This window comes from Mauremys mutica, chromosome 3 (assembly GCF_020497125.1).
Source record: "Mauremys mutica isolate MM-2020 ecotype Southern chromosome 3, ASM2049712v1, whole genome shotgun sequence".
NCBI classification, from domain to species: domain Eukaryota; kingdom Metazoa; phylum Chordata; order Testudines; family Geoemydidae; genus Mauremys; species Mauremys mutica.
In genome coordinates this window covers 2776159-2796904 of record NC_059074.1, presented here as the reverse complement: position 1 = coordinate 2796904, position 20746 = coordinate 2776159, and the positions used below count along the sequence as shown (strand labels likewise).

The 20746-nt window shown below is 65.1% G+C and overlaps 1 pseudogene; it reads right to left on the bottom strand.

Moving 5' to 3' along the window:
• Positions 1-161: 161 nt before the first annotated feature.
• On the bottom strand, positions 162-20027 carry LOC123366844 (annotated as a pseudogene).
• Positions 20028-20746: the final 719 nt, after the last annotated feature.

Genomic DNA, 20746 nt, shown 5'->3' with positions numbered 1-20746 from the left:
CTCCCCTGCTATGCCAATTCCCAGCATGCCCCACTCCCTGTCACCCCCCAGGCAGTGGAGAGGCCCCTGGCCCCCCAGCACTGGGCGGGCACTGGGCAGGCACTGCCCGTTGATTGCCCTCACCATAGAGCTGACATGCAGAAAGGAGCCGCGCGGGGACATCCTGGCAGACCCTTTATTAGTGTGTACAAAACAAAGGCAGCCATGTACAGTATTGCAGAGGCAGAGCAGGTGGGTGCCCGGTCCCAGGGCTGGCGCAGAGCCGCTTGCAGGAACCAAGCACTAGGGGCATCTGCCACTTCCCAGGCATGTCAAGCGGGCCCAGGAGATCTTGCAGAAGCCTCAGATGCCCTCGCCAGTCTCAGTAAAGGGCCAAGAAAAGCATGCCCCACCCACGTGCTGTTGGTGCCATTCCTGGGCCCCGGGCCCAGAGCCCCAGCAAGGCATGAGGCAGCCCCTGGCTTCTAGCACTGTGCATGGCAATGGGAGACCTCCCTGAAACCAGCTCTCCGAGGAGAAGGAAATCCTCTTGTCCCAGTCTGTGCTCCTGATTTCCTGTGCACTGTAGTAATGGATGAGCCAGCGCTGGCGTGGCAGCCGTCTCCCCATGCCCCAGGCACGGAGGCAGCATTGTGGGGAGGGGCTCAGATGGGGGGCTGCTGAAACACGTTGAGACCTCCTTGCCATGCTCCCCCTTGGAGCAGCTTCTGCGGCAAGTAGCTGTCCTGCCCTGAGCACGAGACAGGAGTCAAGGAAGGAGCTCAGGGTCTCCTCACAAGCCCACACCTGCATAGGGATGAACTGCAATCCCCCACCTACCTCCCAGACAAGCTGAGCATCTCCACCAGAGCGGCCCTGGCCACCCACCTGTGGCCAGTGACCCAGAGAAGAGGGAGCTGCCAGACTCACTAACATGGCCCGTGGCTGGAATGCCCACTGTAGAAGGTGAGGGGCACCTCCTATTCTGCACAAGCCCTAGTTCCCTGCCAGCACCAGACTGCTCCAGGCTAAACAGCCCCAGGGCCCTGCCCCACATTCAAGACTATCAGGGCACTGGGGTGGGAGGTGGGGGAAGAGTAGAGCTGCAGGTCGAGGGAGACGGGGCTGTTCCCTTCCATTTGATCCTTTGTCCCTGACAATTTTTCAAGTAGCTGGCCCCTGGGCCGGAACGTGAGGGGAGTAACTGCTCAGAGCAAGTATCAGAGGGGTAGCCGTGTTAGTCTGGATCTGTAAAAGCAGCAAAGAGTCCTGTGGCACCTTATAGACTAACAGACGTTTTGGAGCATGAGCTTTCGTGGGTGAATACCCACTTCGTCGGATGCATGTACATGAAAGCTCATGCTCCAAAATGTCTGTTGGTCTATAAGGTGCCACAAGACTCTTTGCTGCTTCCTCACAGCAAACAAACATATAGAGCCTGCCCCAGCCAGTGCATGGGCCTCACCTCACCCCTTCCAGGCCATAGGGAGAGTCTCTTACCACCTCCACCACTCCACACGCACCCACATCCATGTGGGGCCACGGGGAGAATCTGATCCCCCCTCCACCCGGCCACCCAGCCGAGGGGGGCACAAGGAGTGTGTGCCCAGCGTGCGGACACCAGGCCACAGGCAGTCTCTGCCCTGCACGCACACTGGAGGGCGCTGGTGGGCTGCCCGCCCAACAGTGTGTGGTCCAGAGGGAAGTAGCATCCCACTAAGTCTCACAGGGCCTGTGAGGCCAGCCGGGAGGGGCCATCCTGGGGGAGCAGAAGGGCGAGGCTGGAGGGAGGGAAGGAGGGAGGAGGCAGGGAGGCCATTGCGCAAGGTGGGGAGGCCAGCTCAGTAGTCCGTGCTCTCACTCTCACACCAGGCAGAGGGGGCATCTGTACCAAAGTACCTGTCTCCAAAGTTACCTAGACAGAAAAGCAACACGGTAAGGCGACCAGCAGCAGCACCACACCCTCTCCCCCGAGGCAGCCCCAGGGGAATGAAACCCTTGCCTCACATCAATCCCCCCCAGTCTGCAGCCCAGCCCGGCCCTGCCGGGAGCACGGCTGTCTCCAGGCCAAGGAAGGGCACCGTAGGGCCTGCTCTGAGCGGCCACAGGCAGTCGCCCAAGCCAGGCTGTGCTCTCCGTCCCCCTTACCAATGCCAGGGATGATGTGGAATTCCTCGTTGACCCTCTTGTCCACGGCTGTGGTGATGATGCGGACACGGGGGAAGGCGTAGGCCACGGAGTGAACCCCCATCTCTGCCATCAGCAGGGACAGTAGGAAGATCTTCTCCTCGTGAACATCGTGATCCTGCAGCACAGACAGTGCTGAGCAGTCTGGCCCCAGAGTGAAGTGCATGGGCGGCAGGTGGAGCCCCCTTCCGGGAGGCTAGGGCCCCAGCCCTGCCCCTTCTGCCCAAGCAGCTCTGCGGCCGGAGGAGCACCAGGCCGCCCCAAGCCCACTCCCCCATCCTCCTCCCCCGCCAGGAGCCCTGAGCCCACCCCCTCCATCGCAAGCCCTGGGCCGGCCCCAGCCACGCCGCACCTCCCCTCCTGAGACGCCCCGCTGGAAAAGCAAAGCTCCTCCTGAAGACTGAGTTTTTTCTATGCCCCGTGCAGGTTCCGGGATGGCTGAGGAGGTGGTATCTGCTACTCCAGGAGATTACTGATGAACTGGGGAAGTTGAGTAGCACATGCCATATCCTCAACCACCTCAATACCTGCCTGGCGCAGAATAAGAAGCAAAAACTTCCCCCACGCAAACTGCCAAAACCTGCAACCCGGCGGCAGCGGCTAGGCCAGGGGAGGCTTAGCCTATTATACCACCACCTATGGCCAAGTGCCCCATGCTCTCAGAGCAGTAGCCTCCCTGCTTCCATGCTGGAAACCTCAGCCTACACTCCCCAGGCAGCCCGCCCCGATTCCCAGAGGGTTGGGCCAGCCCGGCAAGCTCACCAGCAGGACGCGCACGGCCATCATGGCTGCAGCCCCCGTGGACACAGTGCTGTCCATCAGGATGACATAATCTTCGCTGATCTCCTTGGGGAGCCGCAGATAGTGAAGCTGAGGAGAGATGGGGGACAGGGCTTATGAAGGAGTCAAGTGCCATGCCCTGGGCCCGCCCCCCACGCAGCCCCTTGTGCAGCCCCCCAGGTGGAGCAGGGTGGCTGCTGAGAGCACAAGCACTCCGTGGACACGGGGGGCAGAGAAGGGACGGACAGGGCAGCGCTCACCTCAGGCTCCCCTGTGTCGTGGTTGGTCTGGATCAGAATCTTGCCCAGTCGAATGTCTTTGCAGACAGCAGTGAGCGCCTGCTCCATGGTCTCCCCCGCCCGCAGGATGGACACACCTGTGATCTGGTGCAGAGGGAAGACAACAGCCACCTTAGATTGGACTGGGCATGCAGCTACCCCGAGGGGGCAGCGACCGCCTCCCGCCTCTCAGACCCCACACCAGAGCAGCACTCCCTGTCCCCTGCCTCCCGCACTGGGGCAGCACCCCCCAACAGCCCCCCAGCCCTCCCACTGGGGCAAGGAACCCCCAGCCACCTCTCTTATTCCCCAAAGCAGTGTGGGAAGCCGTGCATCTCCCTCCTGGAGCCCAAGGGGGTGTTGTCCTAGATGGGTGGATAGACATTTCTCTGGTCCCCATCAACCCGGGACCTGAGAGCCTCAGCATCTTCTCCCAATCCTGCCTCGCTACACAGGACAGGGGGAACTGACCTCGCAGAAGCTAAGTGACTGGCCCAAGGTCACACAGGCAGTCTGTGCAGAGCAGGGAATGGGACCAGCCCTCCCCAGGCCAGGGCCGTGGAATGGCCACCCTTCCTCCCGAGTTCGGGGGGGGAGAACCCTGGCCAGTCTCACCCGCTGCCTGTGGAACCGCTTCCCTTCATACACGGTCCCCTGAGGCGTCTCCACAGTCACTGGCTGCAGGAGAAGAACAGGTCATTAACGTGGGGGCAGACCCTGAGCCAGGCTGCAGCATGACGCAGCAATTTCATCCAGACAGCGAAAGAGCAGGGCCTGGGCCTCACATGGCAGGTGGGGGCAGGTCACCGGGAAGGGGCAGGGCCTGTACCGTGAGTGGCAGGCAGAAAGGGTGGGGACTATACCCTGAGTGGCAAGCAGGAGGGGCAGGTCACTGGGGAAGGGGCAGGGCCTATACCATGAGTGGCAGGCAGGAGGGGTGGGGCCTGTACCATGAGTGGCAGGCAGAAAGGGTGGGGCCTATACCTTGAGTGGCAGGCAGGAGAGGCGGGGCCTGTACCATGACTGGCAGGCAGGAGAGGCAGGTCACTGGGGAAGGGGCAGGATCTGTACCATCAGTGGCAGGTAGCAGAGGCAGGTCATAGAATCATAGAATCTCAGGGTTGGAAGGGACCTCAGGAGGTCATCTAGTCCAACCCCCTGCTCAAAGCAGGACCAAACCCAACTAAATCATCCCAGCCAGGGCTTTGTCAAGCCTGACCTTAAAAACCTCTAAGGAAGGAGATTCCACCACCTCCCTAGGTAATCCATTCCAGTGCTTCACCACCCTCCTAGTGAAAAAGTTTTTCCTAATATCCAACCTAAACCTCCCCCTCTGCAACTTGAGACCATTGCTCCTTGTTCTGTCATCTTCTACCACTGAGAACAGTCTAGATCCATCCTCTTTGGAACCCCCTTTCAGGTAGTTGAAAGCAGCTATCAAATCCCCCCTCATTCTTCTCTTCTGCACCCAGGAAGGGGCAGGACCTTTACTGTAAGCAGGAGGAAGAGGGGCAGGGCCTGTAGCATGAATGGCAGGCCGGAGGGGGGGGGCCTGTACCATGAGTGGCAGGCAGGAAGGGCCGCTCACCGGGGAAGGGGCAGGGCCTGTACCATGAGTGGCAGGTAGGTCATCAGGGAAGGGGCAGGGCCTGTAGCATGAGTGGCAGGCAGAAGGGGCGGGGCCTGTACCATGAGTGGCAGGCAGGAAGGGCCGGTCACCAAGGAAAGGGCAGGGCCTGTAATGAGAGTGGCAGGCAGGAAGGGCCGGTCACCAGGGAAGGGGCAGGGCCTGTACCATGAGTGGCAGGCAGAAGGGGCGGGGCCTGTGCCATGAGTGGCAGGCAGGTCACCAGGGAAGGGGCGGGGCCTGTACCACGAGTGGCAGCCAGGAGGGGCAGGTCAGCAGGGAAGGGGCAGGGCCTACAGGTCACATACTTTGAGTGGCAGGAAGGAGAGGGCATGTTCAATCAGCAGCCTCATCAGGCGCTTGGAATAGAAGATGAATTCATCTCTGGTTGTGTCCTTGTTCCTGTGGGACCAGTGAGAGATGAGAGCAGACTCCAGGCCCTGGGGCCCCTGCATCCCCCCCACCCCAATGGCACCCCAATTCCAGCCCCATCCCACGGGCAGGAGAATGCAGCGCAGGGAAGTGGATGGGGGCAGAGCAGGCATATTGGGGAAAATATCTCGTCACTCCCCAGACTGAGCCAGGTTCTCCCAGACGGCTGCCAGGGTAGATCCATGCACGCCCTGCACCGGGGCCTGTCACCTCTCCCATGTGGGGGTCCCACGGCATAGAGGGGACCTAGCCATCACCTCCCCTCCAGGGAAAATAAGGGAAGAACTGATATGGGAGACACTTAATAAAGAATGGCATTAATTATATTCCTCTCCTTCTCAATCACCGTGGATTTATGGAAATAGTTTGATAGGATCTCTCTCTTTCTGATGAGGTTACAAGTTTGGCTGATAAAGGTAACAGTGGTGATGTGATAGACTTAGATTTCTGTAAGGCATTTGACTTGGTACCACGTGACACTAACTAAAATGATACATATTCAAAATGGCACACAGTAAGTGGATTAAAAGCTAGCTGACAGGTCTCAAAATAACACTGTAAACAGGGAATCATCCTCAAGTGAGTGCTCCTAGTGAAGTCCCCCAGGGATCTGTTCTTGGGCCCTCTGAAAGAAAACAAAACCAACCCTGATAAAGATTGGGGGAGTGGTAAATAATGAAGAGGACAGGTCACACAGAGAGCCAGATCACTCTTAATACGGCTAGATGTAAATGTATAGATCTAGGAACAAAGAATGCAGCTGATACTCAGCATAGGGGACAGTTATTTTGGGAACGATTTGGGAGTGGGGATGGATAATCAGCTCAACGTGAGCTCCTCCTGTAATGCTGTGGCCGAAAGAGCTAATCCCAGCCTCGGATGCATACATAGGGAGTCAAGTAGGAGTCCAGAGGTTATTTTACGATGGACACCCTGCAGCGAAGGGAACCAGGGCCAAAGGAGGCCCATGTTCGAGAGACGTTGTCAACCACACCTCAAGGGTGGGGGGTGGGGCCTTGATTTGAAATATGCCTGTCAGAGTGAGTTAATGGAAAAGTCAGAAGAGAAACTGAGGCAGGGGGACAGAAGTGCTCTAGGACTGCAACTAGGCCAGCCCCCCTCCCCGCCCCGGGGAGAGGGCGAGTGGGCGGAAGGAGAGGGCGGGCATGGGGGGAAAGCAGAGGCTGCCCCCCAGGGGGAGAGGATGGGGGGGGGGAAGGAGAGGCACGCCCCCAGACACAGCAGCCGGGAGGACACAGTACCTGATGATGGTGTGCATGCCACGCACCTGCGGCGTGCTCTCGAGGACACTCAGCGACTTGGGCAGCGGCTGCCCTTGGTGGGCAGAGGCCAGGGCCGCTCTGCAGAGATAGACAAGTGAGTGTGGCTCTGCCAGGCGTTGGCACAAGCATGCACGCACAAGCCCCCCGCCAGCAGCACATGCATGGACGTGCCGGTGGCCCTGCCAGCTCCACCACATTCACTATCCCGCAGGCACGTGTGTGTCTGATACCTGCACAGCAGCGCCGTCCGCCAGGGGGCTGCCAGGCAGTGCCATGCCCTGCGCCCGGGGCTCCCTCCAAACACAGGGCACAGACCCCCAGCTGCATGGGGGGGGGGGGGGGGACACACGTAGACACTTGCTCTGGCACACCAGGGAGGGCCCCACCTCCAAGGAGCTGGACTAGCAATGGCAGTGAAGCTGCAGTAGCCTGGGCGGTGTTGCAGGCTAGCCCCACCCGCCGGGGCCCTGGTACACACTTGGCACTCAAGCGAGTTGTGATCTAGCTAGATTGAGGCTAGTTTAGACGGAAGCTAACGCAGGTGCAGCCTCCCCATGCAGTACAGACAGCCCCTAAGGGCCTGCTGTGACAAGGGAATTGTAAGAGCTGTTCTGAAGCCTAGCCATGCCTCAGTTTCCCCTATGCACTGCACTGTTACTCACTGGGGAAAAGGGATGACGTTGGCTCTCAGGGCAGGCTAAGAGACCTAGGTGGGTGTCATCTCCCCGTCTGGGTGGAATGAACGGAGTCATCAGCAAACCAGCTGACACCCCCCAGATCAAGAATGGGGCCAGAGAGAAGACCAGCTCTGATGACTCCTCTCAGCAAGGAGGCTGAGCCGCGAACAAATGACTGGCGGGTGAGAGCTGGGATGGGTGCTGGCTTCTGGAGGAAACGCTCTCCCCTAGGAACTGTCCATCTAACTTCTGTCGCTCAGGGGTGTGAAAAGGCCACCCCCCGCGCGACGCATGTTACAGGCGCTGGTCAGCAGGAGACGCTCTCCCACCACCATCGCTTCCGCCTCTTGCCGAGGTGCAGTAGTTACCCCGATGGGAGAGCGCTCGCCCGCTGGCATCGCGCACCTCCACCAGACGTGCTGCAGGCTGGGCCATGTGCGCTTCTGGTGCAGACTAGTTGTGACTGAGGAGGTCAGACTTAAGGCTTGTCTATGCTCAAAATGCTGCAGCTGCCTTGTGTAGCAGCTCAGTGCAGACACGCCGAAAGGACGCGGTGTCGATAATCCACCTCCCCAGAAGGCAGGAGCTAGGTCAACCTAGCGCTGTCTAGACGGGGACTTAGGTCAGCTCAACTACGCCACTCCCGGGGGGGGGGGGTATTTTTCACACCCCTGAGCAACATAGTTACACTGACCCAATTTAAACCGGGGGTGGGGGGCCTGGAGTTCACTGCAGCCTGGCTGGGCTCTGCACTGACCACCATGGTCCATGCTTCAAGCTTCTCCTCTATGGGCTCAGCCAGGACTCCTCTCTCTGGGCTCCTCACCCTGTTTAAAGCAGCTGTGAGTGTCACTGCAAATATCCAGCAAGGTGCCTGGATCGCTGCGAATGGACAAGCCTCTACTCGGATGGGTCTCAGTGGCACTCGCTGACCAGAGCTCTTGGTGTGAAGCAGCACTGCTGGAGCCCAGACTCGGGAAGGGAGAGTGGGACCCAGGGGGTCTGGCCCACTGAAGGGCTCCTCCGAGAGTCTGTCCCCAAGCTGGGGACGTAGCACCGATCCCGTGGCTCTGTGACACCCACGCAGCCCTAGGCCCAGCTGCTCTCACGGCTGTGGTGCAGTTTGAGGCCAATGAAGCGTGTGTCTCGCTGGAGGAAAAGCAGGAGCAGCCTGCCCAGTGCTCCCCTGGGCGAAGCCCATATCCCAACTGCGCAGGTCGCGAAGCTCATGCAGCGTGGGGCGCTCAGCTTCACTGCCCCCCCCCCATTCCTCCAGGGGCAGGGCTAGCAGCAACTGAGCTGGGCTGCAGCAACTGCTCCCCAGGCCTATCTGCCGCTTCCCCCCTCCTCCCACAGCAGGGAGCCCAGCGTGCACCAGGGCCCTGCCTGGCAGGGGGTTAGTGCCAAGAGGCTGCCGAGAGGCCTGGGTGACAGCCCCAGCCCCAGCCCCAGCCCCGCAGGTCTCACACACACAGCACCGTGGGCAGGCTCTGCTCTGCTCTGCTCCGCGGGGCTGGAGCTCAGGGCTCAGAGACAAACAAAGCAAGTCACGAGCCAAGGAGACGTCCCCCCAAGCCAAGCAACACACACAGGAGCAGCCAGGGCAGCAGAGAAGGAACAGAGACAAACTGTCCTCACATATCCCAGCGCAGCTTCCTCTGGTGCAGACACCGCGGGCCCACAGGGGCAGGGGAGGGCACGACGGGGGACAAAAGAGAGACAAACGGGAGTTAGAGGGCAGCAGGCGGCAGCAGCAGCTTCCTGCTGTGGGGAGAGGGGGGCAGCCCAACAGGGCCTGAGGGGAGAAGCATCTGGCCCCAGCCCTAGCGAGAGCAGGGAGCTGCTGGAAGCACCTGGAGGAGGGAAGTGGCCTGGTCCCATCTAGCTGCAGGGACAGGAAGGGGGGTGGAGCTGCCTGGCCCCAGCAGGTGGCCATGGAGGCCCCCCTCCCGTTTTGGCTTTGCCCTGCCACAGCCCAGCAGCAGCAGCAGCGGCAGCAGCACGGCAGTGTCTGAGCATAGCACACCCAGCAGCGCTGCGTTAAGCTGGCAATCCCGGCGTGGGAGTGTGCACTGGGGCTGCTGCCCCTTTCCAGACCCCCTCTGGAGGAGCCAAGCCAGCCCCGCCCCCCCACACACACGGCAGCTGAGCCCCACGACTCAGCAGCACAGCCTGGCCCGGTGCGAGCAGCAAGGAGAGTGGCCAGAGCGGTCCCAAGGGGTCAGACCCCCTCCCATACACACACACTCCCCTCGGCTGCCCAAGAGGAGGCAGGACAAGGGTCCCGGCGCACCTTCCTCCAGGGAGCTGTGCCGACAAGCTGCCAGCAAGCCGCAGCAGCTCTCCCTGCTCGGGGAGCCCCTCAGACTCCAGAGGGGATGCGACCAGCAGCTCCCAGGCTGCAAGCCACCCAGCAGCGGGCTCAGCTACGCCAAGCAGAGGCCCCCCTGGGGGACCCCAGCACACGCTAAGGAGGGGCCAGAGCCATCCCCGGTGGGCAGGTGGCGGCTGCAGGGGCTCCCAGGCAGTCAGCTACAGGAGCAGCAGCAGGGAGTCTATGCATGTCATCCGCCACAGGAATCGAGTGGTCACTAGCGCTGCCAGCCCTTCAGCAGGGCCAGTGCTCCCCATGCCTCATCTGTGTGGCTGCTCCGCTCCCACGGCCCCGCACTGCGCCCCGGGGACAGGTCTGGGCTGCTCCCCTCCCTGCACTGCTCCCTGGGCTGAGGGGAAAGGGGCCGCACTGCACCCATCGTACCTGACCGTGATTTCACGCTGCAATGGCGAGAGCCCACGTCGGGAGACACGGTGATTACAGGGCAGGGGATGAGGAGAGAAATACAGAACATCTGTCACTGCACGCAACTGGTCACAAGCCAGCCAGCACCCAAGCCAGCCCCACGGCAGCCCAGCCCCCATGCCCACCCCGATGGCAGCCCAGCACCTCCAGCCATTGCTAACTTCGAGAGCAGGCAAAGCCACAGCAGAGCCATCAGCAGTGGGTGCACGTATATCCATGCAGGGGCTGGGCTGGCAGGGGGCTGTGGGGCGGGATGGGGGCACTGGCAGAGCTGTGGGGGGAGCTCATGGCAGGGGCTTTGGGGTGGGATTGGGGCACTGGCAGGGCTGTGTGTGGGGAGCTCAGGGCTGGCAGGGGCTGTGGGGCAGGATTGGGGGAACTGGCAGAGCTGTATGTGGGGAGCTCAGGGCTGGCAGGGGGCTGTGGGGCGGGATGGGGGCACTGGCAGGGCTGTGTGTGGGGAGCTCAGGGCTGGCAGGGTCTGTGGGGCAGGATTGGGGGCACTGGTAGATGTGTGGGGAGCTCAGGGCTGGCAGGGGCTGTGGGGCGGGATGGGGGCACTGGCAGGGCTGTGTGTGGGGAGCTCAGGGCTGGCAGGGGACTATGGGTTGGGATTGGGGCACTGGCAGGGCTGTGAATGGGGAGCCCAGGGCTGGGCTGGCAGGAGGCTGTGGGGCAGGATGGGGGCACTGGCAGAGCTCTGTGTGGGGAGCTCAGGGCTGGCAGGGGGCTATGGGTTGGGATTGGGGCACTGGCAGAGCTGTGTGTGGGGAGCTCAGGGCTGGGCTGGCAGGGGGCTATGGGTTGGGATTGGGGCACTGGCAGGGCTGTGTGTGGGAAGCTCAGGGCTGGGCTGGCTGGGGGCTATGGGTTGGGATTGGGGCACTGGCAGGGCTGTGTGTGGGGAGCTCAGGGCTGGCAGGGGGCTGTGGGGCAGGATTGGGGGCACTGGCAGGGCTGTGTGTGGGGAGCCCAGGGCTAACAGGGGGCTGTGGGTTGGGATTGGGGCACTGGCAGGGCTGTGTGTGGGGAGCTCAGGGCTGGGCTGGCAGGGGGCTATGGGTTGGGATTGGGGCACTGGCAGGGCTGTGTGTGGGGAGCTCAGGGCTGGCAGGGGGCGGTGGGGCAGGATTGGGGGCACTGGCTGGGCTGTGTGTGGGGAGCCCAGGGCTGAGAGGGGGCTGTGCGTTGGGATTGGGGCACTGGCAGGGCTGTGTGTGGGGAGCTCAGGGCTGGGCTGGCAGGGGGCTATGGGTTGGGATTGGGGCACTGGCAGGGCTGTGTGTGGGGAGCTCAGGGCTGGGCTGGCAGGGGGCTATGGGTTGGGATTGGGGCACTGGCAGGGCTGTGTGTGGGGAGCTCAGGGCTGGCAGGGGGCTGTGGGGCAGGATGGGGGCACTGGCAGGGCTGTGTGTGGGGAGCTCAGGGCTGGCAGGGGGCTGTGGGGCAAGATGGGGGCACTGGCAGAGCTGTGTGTGGGGAGCTCAGGGCTGGCAGGGGGCTGTGGGTTGGGGCTGGGGCACTGGCAGGGCTGTGTGTGGGGAGCTCAGGGCTGGCAGGGGGCGGGGGGGTGGGGCTGGGGCACTGGCAGGGCTGTGTGTGGGGAGCCCAGGGCTGGCAGGGGGCTATGGGTTGGGATTGGGGCACTGGCAGGGCTGTGTGTGGGGAGCTCAGGGCTGGCAGGGGGCTGTGGGTTGGGGCTGGGGCACTGGCAGGGCTGTGTGTGGGGAGCTCAGGGCTGACAGGGGGCTGTGGGTTGGGATTGGGGCACTGGCAGGGCTGTGTGTGGGGAGCTCAGGGCTGGCAGGGGTGGGACTGGGGCACTGGCAGGGCTGTGTGTGGGGAGCTCAGGGCTGGCAGGAGGCTGTGGGTGGGGGCTGGGGCACTGGCAGGGCTGTGTGTGGGGAGCTCAGGGCTGGCAGGGGGCTATGGGTTGGGATTGGGGCACTGGCAGGGCTGTGTGTGGGGAGCTCAGGACTGGCAGGGGGCTGTGGGTTGGGATTGGGGCACTGGCAGGGCTGTGTGTGGGGAGCTCAGGACTGGCAGGGGGCTATGGGTTGGGATTGGGGCACTGGCAGAGCTGTGTGTGGGGAGCTCAGGGCTGGCAGGAGGCTGTGGGTTGGGATGGGGGCACTGGCAGGGCTGTGTGTGGGGAGCTCAGGGCTGGCAGGAGGCTGTGGGTTGGGATTGGGGCACTCGCAGGGCTGTGTGTGGGGAGCTCAGGGCTGGCAGGGGGCTGTGGGTTGGGATTGGGGCACTGGCAGGGCTGTGTGTGGGGAGCTCAGGGCTGGCCGGGGGCTGCAGGTCAGGAATGTGGGACCAGGTGAGCAGGGGCCAGCTACCAGCGTGGGGCGCCAGACTGGAGAACAAGGGGGCGCGGGAGACGTGCAATGGGGTGCTCTGGGCCAGCCAGCTCGGGCCCTGCTCGCTCTCACCCTTCCCCCCTCAGCCTGGCTGGAGGCACCACTGGGGCACCAGGGGCCTTGAGACAGCGACAATCCTGGGTCAGCAGGAGCCAGAGGACACGGGGCCCGTTGTCCCCCCCACAGCGCACACTGACCAAGGAGCCAGACACAGCAGCAGCCGGGCTGGGCCCAGCCCCCCCCACCTTCTCCAGCCCCCCTCACCTTCTCCAGCTGGCTGTGCACATGCTGCACAATGAGATCCAGGGCCACAAAGTTCTACCCACCTGACGGGAGCAAGAACCGGAAATGACCCACAGCCCTTCTACACACACACCCCCCCACAGCCCAGCCCACCCCACACTTCTCCCCTCCCCGGAACCCAGCCCACCCCACACAGCACCCCAAGCCCTCAGCCCAGCTCCTCACCCACTCACTCCCACCTGGAGCCCAGTCCCCCAGCCCTGCCCACTCCACCCACCGGGAACACAGCCCTGCCCACACGACACCCCTGCCCATCTGGAGCCCAGTCCCTCCCACCCCACATCACCCTGATCCCCAGCCCAGCTCCCCACCCACTCACCCCAACACTTCCAGCCCCCGGGTGCCCAGGCCCCAACCTACCCAGCCTGACCGCCCAGCCCTGCCCACCCTGACACCCCTTCAGATACCCAGAGCACAGCCCCACCCACCCTGGCACCCACTGCCCACCTGAAGCCTGGCCTCACCCCCAGATCCACGGCGACCCGCTCCCCCGGCCCCGGCCTCACCTCTGGGCACCACGATGTCGGCCACCTGCACGGTGGGCTCGATGTACTGCTCGAAGGCCGGCTTGACGAACTTGTTGTACTGCTTGATGACCCCCACGATGTCGCGCCCGCGCTCCATGATGTCACGCTGCAGCCGCCGCACCAGCCGGATGTCAGAGTCCGTGTCCACAAACACCTTCATGTCCAGGAGCTGGGGGTCCGGGAGGGTGAGCACCCGTTGGGGCCCTCCCACCGCACACCCAGCTCTGACCACACAGAGCACAATGGGGTGGCTCTCAGGAGTGGCCAGCTGGCTGTTCCCCCTCCCTCCACGCGAGTCTCCTCCACCCCACCAGGGTGCTCTGAGGACAGACCTGTCCTCCCCACCGGTTCCCATGCAGTGCCCCTGCCCCCACAGGCACCCAGCACAGCGCCCCCTGCCCCAGGACAGCGCCCCCTGCCCCCGCAGGCACCCAGGACAGCGCCCCCTGCCCCCGCAGGCACCCAGCACAGCGCCCCCTGCCCCCGACAGCGCCCCCTGCCTCCAGCGGCACCCAGGACAGCGCCCCCTGCCCCCGCAGGCACCCAGGACAGCGCCCCCTGCCCCCGCAGGCACCCAGGACAGCGCCCCCTGCCCCCGCAGGCACCCAGGACAGCGCCCCCTGCCCCCGACAGCGCCCCCTGCCCCCGCAGGCACCCAGGACAGCGCCCCCTGCCCCCGCAGGCACCCAGGACAGCGCCCCCTGCCCCCGCAGGCACCCAGGACAGCGCCCCCTGCCCCAAGCAGAGCCCAGCCCCCGCAGGAACTCCATACCTTCAGCAGCTCCTTGTTGGCAAAAGATAAAATCCCCTCGAACACGACCACATTGGCCCCATAGATGGTTTTCTGCAGGGAGAGAAGGGCCACACCACACTTCAGAGACCGGTAACCCTGACCCTGTCTGCTCCCCCACGGCACCCCATACCCCTGCCTACCCCAACCTCGGGAAGCCGTACCCCTGGAGGGGCCCCCCGCCCTGCCCCACATACCCACTGCCCCCAGCCCTCCCCTCGGGAAGCCGTACGCCTGGAGGGGCCCCCCGCCCTGCCCCACATACCCACTGCCCCCAGCCCTCCCCTCGGGAAGCCGTACACCTGGAGGGGCCCCCCGCCCTGCCCCACATACCCACTGCCCCCAGCCCTCCCCTCGGGAAGCCGTACGCTGGAGGGGCCCCCCGCCCTGCCCCACATACCCACTGCCCCCAGCCCTCCCCTCGGGAAGCCGTACGCCTGGAGGGGCCCCCTGCCCTGCCCCACATACCCACTGCCCCCAGCCCTCCCCTCGGGAAGCCGTACGCCTGGAGGGGCCGCCTGGAGGGGCCCCCCGCCCTGCCCCACATACCCACTGCCCCCAGCCCTCCCCTCGGGAAGCCGTACGCCTGGAGGGGCCCCCCGCCCTGCCCCACATACCCACTGCCCCCAGCCCTCCCCTCGGGAAGCCGTACGCTGGAGGGGCCCCCCGCCCTGCCCCACATACCCACTCCTTGCGGCGGCTGTGCGTGGTGAAGTCGTACACCGGCACCTTGACGCTCTTGCCCTTCTTGAGCTGGCGCAGCACGCTGACCAGCAGGTCGAAGTCGAAGGCGTCGGGGTGGTCGAAGTTGTACTCGTTGCGGGCAGCCAGCTCCTGCTGCTCCTTATTCAGCACCTGGGGAGGGGGTGGAGCAGCGTCCCGGGGAGGGGCACAGGTGCAGTATGTGGAAGGGAGGGAGAGGGGCACGGGGAAGGGTTGATAAGATGGAAGAAACTTAGTCTGTTCGATCTGCCAAAATTCAGACACGGAGCCCAGTGCCCCCACCCTGACACCCCCCAAGCAGCTGCCCCACTGGTGGGGGGGGGGGACCCAGGGCTGTCTCCCAGCCCAGCTCCCCACGCCTTCAGCCTCAGCTAGGCTCTGGCCCCCCACCCCCATTCCCAGCAGCTGGGGCAGCCGAGTGCCAGAGCCCTGTGCAGCCTGTCGGGGCTCCCCCTTCCCCCAGGGGCACACAGCTCACCTTATAGAAGCAGTCCATGGACAGCAGCACCACCCAGGGCACATCCAGGGCCTCAATGATCTTATTGGCCACCGTGGTCTTGCCTGACGCGCTCCCTCCACACAAGCCTGGGGAGAGAAATCCACCCGGGACGCTGGCGCTAGCCGCTGCTTCCCCAGCGCAAGGCAGAGGGGCCAGAGCCACCTCCCCATCCAGGAGAGTCACAGGAAGGTCAGCATGGAGAAAACAGCCACATCCCACCCCCCATCTGGGGAGGGGCAGAGGAACCCTGTCAGCAAGGGCTTGTCACCAGCACGCTGCAGCTTGGGCCCGCCCCCCCCACACCCAGCAAGGCCCCCAGGGAACGCTCTGGGCCAGTTAGCAAGGGCTCCCGGCCACAACACTGACACCAAAGCTCCCGGCCCTCAGAGTCAGGCACAGCCCCTGCTAAGCCACACCCTCAGCCATGACTGGCACCCTACCCCACCCCCGAGGGGTAGCAACCTCCCACCATGCACGCTGCTGCCCCGGCAGGCACTGGGCACCCTCGGGGCCACGCAGGGGGAACCCCGGAGAAACGGCAGGCAACACATGCCCATCCCCGTGGCTTCAGGGCAGCTGGTCCCTGCTTGGGGAGCAGGACGGGACAGAGCTGGCCTGACCCACATCATCTCCCGAATATGCTGTCTGGCAGCATTGTTCCAAACCTCGCGGAGACGCTGCCCAGGGCTACGTTCAGGCGTAGCAGCGGCCAGGTGGGTCGGTGCAGGCTGCTGGGCAGAGGGACAAGGCCTCTCATTGAGCAGCTCTGAGAACTGGCCAGACACCCCTCCCCCCACTCACCAGCACCTGCTGTCACCCCTTGAGCCTGCCCCCCCATTCTCCATCGTCCCCTCCCATCTGCGTCACTCCCTCCCCCACTCACCAGCACCTGCTGACCCCTCCAGCTCACTGTCACCCCTAGACCCCCATCCCCTCCCTACTACTGCCCTCCCCACCCATGTCACCCCCCCACTCACCAGCACCTGCTGTCACCCCACTCACCCTGTCCCCCCATTCTCCATCGTCCCCTCCCTGCCTGCCACTGCCCCCTGCCATCTGCGTCACCCCCTCCCCCAACTCAGCAGCACCTGCTGTCACCCCTTGAGCCTGCCCCCCCATTCTCCATCGTCCCCTCCCTGCCTGCCACTGCCCCCTGCCATCTGCGTCACCCCTCCCCCACTCACCAGCACCTGCTGTCACCCCGTGAGCCTGCCCCCCCATTCTGCCTGGTCCCCTCACAGCCTGGCCCTGGCCCCTTCCATCTGCGTCACCCCCTCCCCCAACTCACCAGCACCTGCTGTCACCCCTTGAGCCTGCCCCCCCATTCTCCATCGTCCCCTCCCTGCCTGCCACTGCCCCCTGCCATCTGCGTCACCCCCTCCCCCACTCACCAGCACCTGCTGTCACCCCTTGAGCCTGTCCCCCCATTCTCCATCGTCCCCTCCCTGCCTGCCACTGCCCCCTCCCATCTGCGTCACCCCCTCCCCCAACTCACCAGCACCTGCTGTCACCCCTTGAGCCTGCCCCCCATTCTCCATCGTCCCCTCCCATCTGCGTCACTCCCTCCCCCACTCACCAGCACCTGCTGACCCCTCCAGCTCACTGTCACCCCTCCAGCTCACTGTCACCCCTCCAGCTCACTGACCCCCATCCCCTCCCTACTACTGCCCTCCCCACCCATGTCACCCCCCCACTCACCAGCACCTGCTGTCACCCCACTCACCCTGTCCCCCATTCTCCATCGTCCCCTCCCTGCCTGCCACTGCCCCCTCACATCTGCGTCACCCCCTCCCCCACTCACCCTGTCCCCCCATTCTCCATCGTCCCCTCCCTGCCTGCCACTGCCCCCTCCCATCTGCGTCACCCCCTCCCCCACTCACCCTGTCCCCCCATTCTCCATCGTCCCCTCCCTGCCTGCCACTGCCCCCTCCCATCTGCGTCACCCCCTCCCCCACTCACCAGCACCTGCTGACCCCTCCAGCTCTCTGTCACCCCAGACCCCCTTCCCCTCCCTGCCCCCTCCCACCTGTGTCACCCCTCCCCCACTCACCAGCACCCACTGACCCCTCCAGCTCACTGTTACCCCTTGACCCTGCCCCTCCCACTGCCCATCATCCCCTGCCTACTGGCCACTTCCCTCCTCACCCTCTCATCCCCTCCCAGCTCCTCCCTCCACTTGCCATCACCCCTCTGCCCCCTTAAGCTCACTGTCACCCCCACGCTCGCTTCCCATCACCCCACACAAAGCATGATCCCCTCTGATCCCTGTGTCCATGTCAGTTGCTGAATCAGGAAGCCTCATGGGGCAGGACCCTTCAAGGCAGTCAGCATGTCCATTCTAACACATCAGCCACACGGGCTCCCTCCCCCCTTGCTCTCTGCCCCACTGAGCCCCAGGGAGCTCAGACTGGGGAAAGAGAGGGGCTATTCCACAGCTGGTGCTGGCAACAGCGGTGCTTGGAGCAGGCAGCTCATCTACTCACAGCAAGGCCCAGTGGGGTAAAGGCAGAGAGGGGGAACAGCGCCAGGCTGCAGGGGGAAGGCTAGCAGCGCAGAGCCGGACCTGATCGGGGGTGGAGGAGTGGTTGGGTGGGCACGAGAGGCCTGGGGGTTGAGGGGTGCACAGCAGCAGGTTCACACCCAGTCAGTCAGTGCAGTCCAAAGTCTAGGACAGGGACCGGCAACCTTTCAGAAGTGCTGTGCCGAATCTTCATTTATTTGCTCTAATTTAAGGTTTCACGTGCCAGTAATACATTTTAACGTTTTTAGAAGGTCTCTTTCTAGAAGTCTATAGTATATAACTAAACTACTGTTGTATGTAAAGTAAATAAGGTTTTTAAAATGTTTAAGAAGCTTCATTTAAAATTAAATTAAAATGCAGAGTCCCCCGGACCAATGGCCAGGACCTGGGCGTGTGAGTGCCCCTGAAAATCAGCTCACGTGCCAAAGGCGGCACGTGTGCCACAGGTTGCCTACCCCTGGTCTAGGAGACAGCTGGAGTCCTCGCTCAGCAACACCCACAAGTAACACTGCCTGCAACCTCAGGCTGGCTAGGAGACACATCCCCCGCCCCTTCCTGGAGGGCAAGGACCTGCCTCAGTTATACACACTCCAGCCCCCATCTGCATCACAGCAACAAGACACACCGGGGCAGGGAGCCCTGGGCACTGCGGGGAGTCCAGCTAGCTCAGCCTGCTGCAGCACCTCTCCCCAGCAACATGGGCTCCTGCCAGCACATCCCACCTGGGCAGGGAGCCCTGGGCACGGCGGGGAGTCCAGCTAGCTCGGCCTGCTGCAGCACCTCTCCCCAGCAACATGGGGGCCTGCCAGCACATCCCACCTGCCCACAGGCGGCAGGTCAGGTTCAAGGTCCCGGCCCTTCCCTCTGGGGTGCTCCAGGGCCCGGGCCCAGCAGGCCTAGTAGCGTAAGGCCAGGTCTTTACACCGAGCCTTTCGCCAGTCTAGAAACGTTGGTGAGCAGCGAGTTTGAGCCGCCCTTGGACACCAGCCCCAGCCCGAGCCCGACACAGGCCCAGCGATGCTGCGCTTTCACCAGGACAGAGCATGGCACCGGAGCAGCGCAGGCAGGGGAGCGGCAGGGGCAGCCCGAGCTGCCCATGGGGCCAGGAGCTAGACTGGGGAGCCCAGCTGCGCGTGTCGGCTGGGGCAGGCCCCTCCTGGCGGGTCCCGCACCTGGCACAGCTGCGGAGGGTGGGGGGGGGGTTGTCTCACCGATGACGAAGGCTTCCTTGAAGGGCGTGCCCGTCTCGGTGTACCAGGGCGGCCGCCCCGCCGTGTAAATGGTCCGTTTGCTGGTCCGCAGCAGCGGGGGCTCCGTCTTCGACTGGCTCATGGTCCGCTTCCGCGGGGACAGCGCGGGCGTCAGCGGCAGGCGGCTCAGCAGCGTGTCCAGGGAGTCCTCACCACTGCCGCTGCGGGGCACCACACCTCAGAGCCGGTCCCGGCCGGGGGCAGCGCGCCCCAGAGAGCCCGGCCCCCCCGCCCCCGCCGGGCAGCGCGCCCCAGACAGCCCGGGCCCCCCCGCCCCCGCCGGGCAGCGCGCCCCAGACAGCCCGGGCCCCCCCCCGCCCCCGCCGGGCAGCGCGCCCGGAGAGCCCGGGGCCCCCCCCCGTCCCGCCCCCGCCGGGCAGCGCGCCCCGGAGAGCCCGGGCCGCCCCCCCCGCCCCCGCCGGGCAGCACGCCCCGGAGAGCCCGGGCCCCCCCCCGCCCCGCCGGGCAGCGCGCCCCAGAGAGCCCGGGCCCCCCCCGCCCCCGCCGGGCAGCGCGCCCCAGAGAGCCCGGGCCCCCCCCGCCGGGCAGCGCGCCCCAGAGAGCCCGGCCCCCCCCGCCCCCGCCCAGGCAGCGCGCCCCAGAGAGCCCGGGCCCCCCCCGCCCCCGCCCCGGCAGCACGCCCCTTCGAGCCGGGGCCCCCCCGCCCCCGCCCCGGCCCCCCCGCCCCCGCCCCGGCAGCACGCCCCAGAGAGCCCGGGCCGCCCCCCCGCCGGGCAGCGCGCCCCAGAGAGCCCGCGCCCCGGCAGCGCGCCCCAGAGAGCCCGGGCCGCCCCCGCCGGGCAGCGCGCGCCAGAGAGCCCGGGCCCCCTTGCACCCTCCGACCCCCACAGCGCGCTCGGACACGGCCCCGCCCTCACCTGTCCCGCCGCGACCCGGGCCGCTCCTCCGCGCCCGCCGCCGCCGCCATCTTGCCGGTTGCCGCAGGGGCTGCCGGGAGCTGCGGTCCCCAGAGCCGTGTCTCGTGGCTCCGTCGGGCGCGGCGGCGGGAACTACAACTCCCAGTAGCCTCTGCGCGAGCCTCTGCCCCGCCCACTGCCTACCCGAACCCCGCCCACTGCCCCGCCCACTGCCTGCCCCAAACCCTGCCCACTGCTCGGCCCACCTGCCGCATGGCCCCGCCCACTGCCCCGCCCGCCTGCTGCATGGCCCCGCCCACTGCCTGACCCATGGTCACTCCCACCAATCCTGGCCCATTAACTGCCCCCGCCTGCCCCCTAACCCCGCCCACAGCCCCACCCACCTGCCCATGGCCCCGCCCACTGCCCCGCCCGCCTGCTGCATGGCCCCGCCCACTGCCTGCCCGAACCCTGCCCACGGCCCCACCCACCTGCCCATGGCCCCGCCCACTGCCCCGCCTGCCTGCTGCATGGCCCCGCTCACTGCCTGCCCAAACCCTGCCCACGGCCCCGCCCACTGCCTGCCCCGGGAGGTGGGGGGTCCAGCAGGCTGCCAGAGGGGTCTGGCCTGGGGCTGTGGGGGGCAGCTGGCGGCAGTCAGTACCGGTGGGGGTGGGATGGCCAAGGGGGGGCTCCACTGTGAGCAGAGAGTGTGAGGCGAGTGGCAGGGCTGGGACAAAGCACATGATACTTTGCTGCGGGGGGGTGGATCTGGAACAAGAACAGAACAAGCGTTTCCCACGGAGACTCGTCAGTTCTATGGCAGCCTCTTGAGTGCTAAGATTATCTCCCCTGGGGGAGTTCCTGTGG